This window comes from Leptinotarsa decemlineata, unplaced genomic scaffold, assembly GCF_025532065.1.
Source record: "Leptinotarsa decemlineata unplaced genomic scaffold, Ldec_3_MD MMD2_tig00026336_RagTag_RagTag, whole genome shotgun sequence".
In the NCBI taxonomy this organism is placed as follows: Eukaryota; Metazoa; Arthropoda; class Insecta; order Coleoptera; family Chrysomelidae; genus Leptinotarsa; species Leptinotarsa decemlineata.
This window is the reverse complement of record NW_027412692.1, coordinates 6456322-6466297: the sequence shown is the minus strand read 5'-3', so window position 1 is coordinate 6466297 and position 9976 is coordinate 6456322. Positions and strand designations below refer to the sequence as shown.

The 9976-nt window shown below is 36.0% G+C and overlaps 1 protein-coding gene and 1 pseudogene across 1 annotated transcript in view; both read left to right on the top strand.

The window, feature by feature from the left end:
* Positions 1 to 5153: 5153 nt before the first annotated feature.
* On the top strand, positions 5154 to 6039 carry LOC111512203 (small ribosomal subunit protein uS5-like; annotated as a pseudogene).
* A 424-nt stretch (positions 6040 to 6463) lies between these two features.
* Positions 6464 to 9976, top strand: part of LOC111518022 (uncharacterized) — a 31290-nt gene continuing 27777 nt past the window's right edge. The window contains exon 1 of the mRNA XM_074183253.1: positions 6464 to 6898. The gene's annotated coding sequence lies outside the window, so the exon portion shown is untranslated. The remainder of the gene's footprint in view (positions 6899 to 9976) is intronic.

Sequence of the window (9976 nt, the reverse complement as noted above, 5' to 3'; positions counted from 1 at the left end):
CGAAGCTTACGTAATCGGTTCCAAGACCAGGCAACGCTCAAGGTCTCATCAGCGGTGCTAGACGGAACCACGAATGTATTGCCACGAATGTATTGGAGAGCCTCGAATATCTTCATGGATTGAATCTTCTGTCTATCCCATAGATGGCGTGATATACTCGTTGAAACATCTGCCAATATTGAAGACCGAAAACAGCAAAAATATTTTGGTAATAACATGCTTAAAATATACTTTAATCGTCTTTCATGTGACACTTGTGATGCACTGTTTGGAATCTTTGGTGTAGTAATGAATATTACTGGAGTTTTTTGCCAACACCAAACCGTTATTTCAACACCTCGACACGTGTTTCGACCATCAAATGATCATCTTCAAGAGCAAGATTAAATTGAATATAAGTATACAATTAGGAATTGGTCCACCATCGTAATTCATAATATTATTTATTATGTTTACTTATTTCTATACTCTCATAGGCATCTAGATGCCTGTTGTTGTTAACTTGTTTAACTAATTTTAATGAACTAGGTATGAAGTTGGGTTTTAAAACAAGTCATACACTACAGAGCCTTTCAGGAAATCCAAACAACGAAGTCGAGAATTTGAAGACGTCTGGAATTTACGAAATCAAATGTAAGGACTTCGATGCAAAATATTATGGATAGACAAAAATATTTGTTAAAATAAGATATACGGAACACTTAGCACATCTAAAATATGGAAGACCAGAAAAATCAGCAGTCGCTCAACATATTTTGCAACAAAACCATTCTATAGACTTTAGGACATGCTCAAATGTGAACAAATTCAGGAGATGTTCTGAATAGTAGAACTGACTCAGATCTACATGAGTCAATGCAAACACTGTGGGTAAAAAAAAGCAGTCAACATCGCTGAGCAAATCAAAATCTGTTTCTTTTTTGATTTTTTTTTTAATTCTGTGTCTTATTTATTTACCACAAGGAAACTGGTTAGTGAGTGAATTTTTTCTTGCCATCTCCATAACTGGCAGTCATGTTCGTTGAATACCTACGGGATTCATCACTATTTCATTTTCTGCACCATTGCATATATGTGCAGTCTCACTAAAAAGTTGAAGGTAAATGATATGATATGGTTTTCCGAAATTGGTTGAACAAAAGAATTGTAATAGAAGAAATGTCATTATCAAAACTACAGAATTCACGCCAGTATTTACCAGATCTTCCTGTAATTGAAGAAAATAGCCCTTCTACGAAGATAATAATAATAATGATAATAATTTTATTCCAGTCAGATCACAATTCAAATGATATCGGAACAGTTAAAAAAAGAGAACACAGCACATGTATATATAAAATCTTGAATAATAGTAAGATCACATAATTATCACCGGTCATATACCTAAGAGTATAAAATACATATTTAAAATACATTTAAAATGCATTCAGGCACCATAGTCACTCAATAAAAAATTCATCAACTTTATAGTAACATTCACTGATTAGAAGCTTTCTCAATTTGTTTTTGAATATTCTGTAATTCCTCTCTCTCTCTCGCAATATCCTCAGGCAGCTTATTGTATAGTTGAACCCCTGTAAAGAAAGGGGCATTTTCGAACAGGGTTGTTCTATGTTGTGGTATCTGCAAGCAAGTACCGTATCGTGTATTATAGTTGTGATTATCACCACTTATCGGGAGATTAGAGAGTTGTAATTATAATACCTGTATTCGATGCTTCAGCTGAAGAAGGTCATCCATCGGTGAATCGTTATCATGAAAATCAGAAATGTTTACTTGCAGAAGATATTTTGATATATCTTTCTTTGCAAGATTTACATCGTAATATACAGGGCTATTCAAATTCGTTTCTGTACATGGGGATCTCGTAAACGATAAGAGATAGAGTATCGGTTAAATCGTGGCAAAGTTGTGTATTTTAGAGACCTATTCAATGATGTAAAGAAATCGAATATAGCTCTTTTGGTTCTCCAGAACCAGAAGAGCTATATTCTGGAGACATAGAGGAAAAACAAAAAAATACCAAATAATTTTTTTTGGCTATATCTTCTTTATTCGCAGACATATTGAAAATCTGTCCACATTTGAATCTTTTATACAGGGTGTCATCTGACTTGGGACACCCCCATCTATGAATTTTTAAATACGGACCTGTATTTTTTGTTGTAGTTTTTGGATCGTAGACGTTCACTTCATACTGAGAAATTAAATTCAATTTTATATTTCGGGATTTTTCGGTAATATTCGATTATAATTGTGTGAATTATTCCCTTTTAAATTACGGCCCTGGAAATTGGTTGACTGAGTTGAATAAAAACATAATAACAACTTTTACGCCTCCCTATATATCGTAGAGTTTTCGAGAGTTTTTTCCATTTTTAGGTACCTATTCATATTTTTTCCATTGCTCAGAGCGGTTTCTACAATGAACTTCGAATACGAAAACATTTTATGATTATTTGAAACATATCTACATCAAAAATATATTATATGTGTTTCAATGAGCAAAAAAATAAATGATAGCAATACTATCTGAAACGAACACTATAATCATAATTTATATAGGTACCCAAAACTCGATTTTTCATATTATTTATTGCCCTTGATACACTTAATTGCTGCATTGTTGCGAAATCATTCAAAATCCTCAATCTCGAGTCTGCCACATTTTCTATCTCTCTGTCAGCATAAATCCTATTTTTTAATGTCACCCGTAGAAAATAGTCCAACATAGTAAGATCTGGTGATCTTGCAGACCATCTTATTGCCTCATTATCTGTCTCGAAACGGAAGGACTCCAATTCGAACATTTATTGTACAATTAATTTTTTTGTGTATATAAATTACTTACTTCATTTCAATTTTCATTATAATTATAGTGTTCGTTTCGGATGTTATCCTCATGCTCATCAAAACACATATAATATATTTTTGTTGTAGATATGTTTCAGATAATCATAAAAGGTTTTCTTATTCGAAGTTCATTGTAGAAAACGCTCATAGCAATGGAAAAAATATGAATAGATACCTAAAAATGAAAAAAAAACTCTCGAAAAACTCTACGGTACATAGGGAGACGTGAAAGTTGCTATTGTGTTTTTATTCAACTCAGTCAACCAATTTCCAGGGCCGTAATTCAAAAGGGAATAATTCACAAAATCATAATCGAATATTACCGAAAAATCCCGAAATATAAAATTGAAATTAATTTCTCAGTATGAAGTGAACGTCTACGATCCAAAAACTACGACAAAAAATACAGGTCTGTATTTAATAATTCAAATATAGGGTGGCCTAAGTCAGATGACACCCTGTATGAAAGATTCATGGATATATTGTAAGAACCCACATCAAGTGCCAATAGCAAAAGGTGGACAGATTTTCAATATGTCTGCGAATAAAGAAGATATAGCTAAAAAAATTATTTGGGATTTTTTGGTTTTTCCTGTATATCTCCAGAACCAAAAGAGCTATATTCGATTTCTTCACATCATTGAATAGGTCTTTATAATACGCAACTTTGCCATAATTTAACCGACACTCTATCTCTAATCGTTTACGAGATCCCCTGTACAGACATGAATTTGAATAGCCCTGTATATGATTGAACTAGTTGTTGCCCTCGGTTCGACTTTGGTTTGTCACATTGAGTTTCGTGACAGACCATTTTAAACAAATAGTTACAATAGTTTTTATCAATCCAAAACTTCAGGTGTCCAAAGTCAGAAGTGACGAAATTCAGTGCAATCTATGGGCAATCTTTCTTGATGCTTGTTTACTCAGTAGCTTCGGCTGTACGTTAATATAAGAGCGGACAACAGCTAGTAATTTATATTTTTGCTTCAAAAATACAATAACTAAAAAATATGCCAACTGAATAGCTTTGAGAATGGAATTATATTACCTATAAAGAAATTCGCGAAACTAACACAACCGCCAACGACGTGTGTCCTCAAGCGTCTGCCCGCGTTCCGGTCACGTTCTCGGAGATGGCGCTTCATTTCTTAGACCACCCCTCTATCCCCGCGCATCGTCACCCGTCGTCTTACAGTAGACGCAACTCGTAATGGCTTACTGCGTTTCGTCAAGTAAATCTTATCGTGATAACTTTTGAACGATTCCTCCAAACTATTCAGAGTAAAAGACAAAGTTTTTATTGAATACTCAAAACGACAATTGTATCAATTTCTATAATAATTTGACAAATATTCTGTAATGTGCTTTGTACAAAAAGTGTCCAATTTAATTGTATTTATGGCTAAGTATTTTTCATATAGTGGCTACCACATAGGAGGTAGATAAATGCTGTCTCAGATTTTCATTTAGAATTATACAAGATAAACAATCTTACGGTACTTTATCTGCAAGTAACTCCAACGGTATAGGCAGCGCACGCCAATGTAGATTTCCGGGAGCAAGAATTTTTCCGACTTACTCAATACTTACAAAATTACACAAAACCTTTGTAAATTGTAGCTTATATGTTATTCTGATGTAAGAGCTGAATTTATGTGAAGTTTCATCTAAATCCGTTCAGTCGTTTAGGCGTGAAAGAACCACAAAAATACATATATACATCCATCCTCACAAACTTTCACATTTATATTAGCATAGATTGGCCTCAAAATAGAAGCCAATCTTTCACATCACCTTCAAAGATGCAGGGCGCACTGACGAATCCCAAGTGACATCGAAACTGGTCGGAAAATGACGTGACGAACTGAAGAAGCTGACAAAAAGGAATAGATTGATTTCATACTGGGTGCTGGGTGCTGTGACATTCATGGGCAATAGAAAAGCTGACGAGTGGGCTAAATACGGATCCTCAATTCTATTTGAAGGCTGTGAACCAGTGCGTAACCAGATTGGATAACGGCTCTATAAGAAACATGAAGAACACCCAGGAGAAAAACTTTCATGAAGGGTCTATCTGGGAAAAACCGAAAAACTACTTCAACGGAGCAGGGATCGACTCAGAAGAATTACAGAGGAATTCTGAACAAAATAAGGCTTTACGACGAAAACCTTAACTGCCGGTAATGCAATAAAAGAACAGAGAGGCTGAGAATTTGAGGCTTTGGATGAAAAGAGACAAAAAATTTATGGGAAACCCGAATTGTGTTCGACAACAGTGTTGGAGGAAGTAATGAACAATGGCGGACACAGCTCCAGCCGGTGGTCGTGGCGGTTTCCGTGGTGGATTTGCTAGTGGTGGTAGAGGAGGTGGCCAAGGAAGATGAAATAATCGATTTCTTCATTGGGTCAGAACTGAATGTTGAGCTTTTGAAGATCATTCCTGTTCAGAAACAGGCTCGTGCTGGTCAACGTACTCGTTTTGAAGGCCACATTGGTTTGGGAGTGAAGTGCAGCAAGGAAGTTGCTACTGCTATCATCTTAGCCAAGCTTTCTGTCGTACCAGTCCGTAGAGATTACTGGGGTAACAAACCCAGCAACCCCACACAGTGTCTTGCAAAGTCACCGGAAAATGCGGGTCTGTAACTGTACGTCTCATCTCTTCGTGGTACTAGTATCGTTTCTGCCCCTGTTCCCAAGAAACTACTGCAGATGGCAGGTATTGAAGACTGCTATTCATCAGCCAAGGGTTTCACTGGTACGCTAAGTAATTTCGCCAAGGAAACTTATGGAGCAATTGCATACTTACCGCCAGATTTGTGGAAGGAGATGCCTCTTTCCAAGACAGCCTACCAGGAGTTTCCGGATTACCTGAACAAAAATCAACAACAGCAATGTTGTAATGAAGAATACGACATACGTCCAGCAAGAGGCCTATGCAGCTAGTACAGGGAACAATATTGATGTAATGAGTGTCATGAAAAATATGGAGACGAAACGCAATAAGACTTGGAACAAATGGATAATTAAGACGGCACCAGGAAGTGAAAAAAAAAATAGGGATAGAAAGTTGTCTGTGCAATTTTAGCTGTGAGAAATGAAACATCTACAATTGAATAAACATGAATCAACCAGCAGCATGAAGTTAATTCCGCCCTTCTGACAATCTATACCATATTTGAAAATCTATTTTCTTGGACAAGTTCAAATCACTCCCTTACTTTATGAAGGCAATATTGTGCTAATGCTTATGGGAAAATAATAAATAAGGGTTGCATTAGAAAATAACCGCGCAAAATAATAAGTCATTTGTCCACTCCTCCTTCTGAGAATAATAACCCTCATGGTAGTTGAACAGGGAGGTCTACAGATATTTTTCAAAATAGTTCCTTTTGAGTATTCTCCGGAAGGAAGGTAGGAAGTTTCCAGCACCCTGTATACCTAAAATTAAGTTCATGAAATGAGATTTATATGGACGGGTATAATTATTCTCAACCCAGCAATTGAATTTACTACAGATGAATGCATTATAAAAAGCCCCTGTATGCTCTCAACGTCGGCGTCGCGGGTTTCCACTGGAGACGCTTGCGCCGCGACGCCCTATTTCTCAATACTATCAGTCATGTCGGGATCGTAACGTGGTGACCATACCTCACGTAGACACAACCGAACAAAATTTTGCGTTGGGGTTTTCCAAACAATCTTTTGACTCCCAAACCACAAACCGTCGAAAAACATTATCGATCGAGCAGGAAATTCGAAAACGCGAAAATTTGCTTGTGCGAAAAATTGTGTTTTTGTAATTATTCTATAAATACTTCGAACTGAATGTAGGAGCGTGAAGCATTTCCGATAGATACAGTCTGATTCTGCCGATCATAGGGGAGCACGTGAAAATATGTCAAGTGGATATTTCTCGATCTGTTTGGAATACCCGCCTGGATAGAAGATTTTCCTCGGAACGTGTCATGCTCGCCTGGAGATTCTGATATGAACGAAAAATACATTTTGGAGAATGTTCTTCGTGCTGTCGATATTATGAAAGGTGAGAATTTTTGTGTCTTAGAATTGCACGTCTTTTGTTTCACACTCAGATCAGTGAGTGATATATTTTTCAACCTGAAAGCTTTTTTATCAACAAGTTTCATTATTGAATTACTGTTCCACAGATCAATTTCCTTATTTGTTCTCTGTTAATTTGAAAACTAGTAGTTGGAGTAGCAATACTGTAAAAATTCTTGGGTGTATATGTTGATGAACTCGTCTACTGAAAATCTCATTGTGAACAGTCAGTGTCAAAGTTAGGTAGCATAATATTTCTTTTTTGGAATTCGAAGGATACATTGGAACAAACCACTTGATTTTGTATCAATTTCAAGATGATTCTCAACTGAGGTATGGGTTGAGTTAATACTATCCATGCACGGGATGTTTTCATTAGCTAAGAAAAAAAATTGGGACTGATGACAGGAGTTTCTTACAATCATTCATGTAGAAATATTTTCCCTCCTTATGAAATTTCACATTCTTCAAGTTTGAATATCTTTGAAATATGCGTCTATACAGGGTGTTCCTTAAACACATGCTAATATTTAAGGAGGTAATTCTTAAACCCATTTTAAGGAAAAAACGTCCTATGGACGTATGTTCTAAATGTCTTAACTTTTGAGAAATGGAGCAAATGCATTACGTATATGGCCTTGCCGATGGTAATGCAACAGAAGCCAGGCGCATTTATCAGGAAAGATATCCTAATCGTGCCTTACCAGATAGCCGAACCTTTTCAAATATTCATCGTCGACTTGGGGAAAATAGTAGTTTCAAGAAAGGGACTCCGGAAGGTAGACCTCGTGTAGTAAGAACTCCTGAAATTGAGGAAGCGGTGCTGCAAGAAATTGAGGAACATCCTGAGACGAGTACGAGGAAGATCGCTAGAACTCTGGATATTTGTCATCAAATTGTTTGGCGTATTTTGGTTGATTTTTTGTTATACCCATACCATATTTCAAGAGTGCAGGCATTACTCCCCAGAGATTTTCCACAGCGTGTGAACTTCAGTCAGTGGTATCTACAAAGTATTGCACTAAATCCGCAGTTTGAGACACAAATTTTGTTCACAGACGAAGCAAATTTTTCTCGGAATGCCATTCAAAATTTCCATAACAATCATGTGTGGGCTGAAGAAAATCCCCATGCAATAACCGAAACCCATTTCCAACACCAATTTTCGGTTAATGTATGGGCAGGAATTATAGGTGATCATCTAATAGGCCCATGTTTTCTACCAGGACGCCTTGATGGTCCTTCTTATTTACACTTTCTCGAAGAAGACTTACCTGGGTTATTGGAAGATGTGCCACTTGCGTTAAGGAATCGAATATGGTACATGCACGATGGCGCCCCTGCTCATTTCAGTGTAATTGTCCGAAACCATTTAAATACATTTTATCCTAATCGTTGGATAGGTCGCGGAGGATCTCAGCAATGGCCAGCAAGATCCCCCGATCTCAACAGTTTAGATTTTTTATGGGGCCACCTTAAAACTCTTGTGTATAAAACTCCCGTTAATACTTTAGAAGATTCAAGAGTGCGAATAGTTGTCTCGTGTGAAACTATACGAAATACGCCGGGAATATTTGAACCGGTGCGTAATTCCATGTGTAGAAGGGCGGAAGCATGCATACTAGGTGCAGGTGGCCACTTCCAACAATTTTTATAATCAGTTTTGGTATTATTACTAATTAATAAATTTGTGCTATTCGTTTAGACTTACTGTCACAAAATAAAATAAAACTCGTTTTTGTGAAAAATTTATTTTTTTGCAGATTATGTTTTCAAATATTATTAGGGAATTGGTAATGCGTTATGAAGCAATTTTCAGATTCTCATTCATTTTAGAATTGATCTAATTTCTTAATTTGCTTTCTGTCGATTTTTATTTTTTTGAGTGAAAATCATGCGTCGGACAAAGACATACCAGGAGATCAAATTTTCTCAAAAATAAATGAGGATTTTAAAAATGATTTTATTTCGAAAAGAAAGCATTGGCGTAGTACTTTTTCCCCAAAAATATTCAATGCGAAACCCGTAGGGATGCCACTGTTTGAAAAAATACAAATTTGTGTACATCAGAAAATGCGCCTTGAGGCATGGAACATATGTACCAAATATGCCAAAGATGTCTACAAAATTATCTCAGTTATTATTAAAAAACTGATTATTTTTGAAAACTTTGCCACCCTGTATCTCAAAAGTTAAGGCGTTTAGGACATACGTCCATAGGAAGTTTTTTTCCTGAAATGGGTCTAAGAATCACCTCCTGAAATATTATCATGTGTTTAAGGAACACCCTGTATATTCAAAACTATCGATTTATTTGATGGAAATTCCAATATGTTATAAATTGAAGAGAAGTCAATAAATTATTTCCACGTCTCAATGTGACATCAAATGCTCCTAATTGTATAGACCTAGGATATACATTGTCACACATAAAATTCGCTACATATGGAAGTTTTTTATTATTAGATATAATGAAAATTTTTCTTCGCAGTTAGTTTGCGCTTGAAAATGGGAAAAACAGCCTCTTCTCTTTTGTCATGTGCTACTCTAAACCTGTCAATTTGACATTTTTTTCGATAATCCCCATAAAATCAGTTTGACAACAGTGTGATTGTTGGAGCAAATAAAAATTATCGAGCGAAAATAACGTTTCTTGAGTTAACTGAATAAATCTTATATTCTTCATTTCCACCATTAGATGTATAAATAACATTGAACCAAAATAACTAGACTCAAATTCACAACAAAACATCATAACATTCATTTATTTATCTTAAGAGTTTCATAAAGAACCCGAATTCATCATTCAGTATGCCGTCCTTTCCGTTCTATACAAATTATAGTCCTTTCATTCAGAGACTTTGTGGCATTTTTAATAATTAGGGGATTTATGGTATTCCTCCCGAATGGTATTCCCTAAATGTTCTTTGTTTGCAAATGGGCTGTGCTTGAACACTTTTTGTTTCGGGTAACCCCATAGAAAAATGTCAATCGGAGATGGGTCCGGCAAACTTGGTGGCCAATAATCTTCCCAATCTCGTCTTATCACTTTGCCCTGATC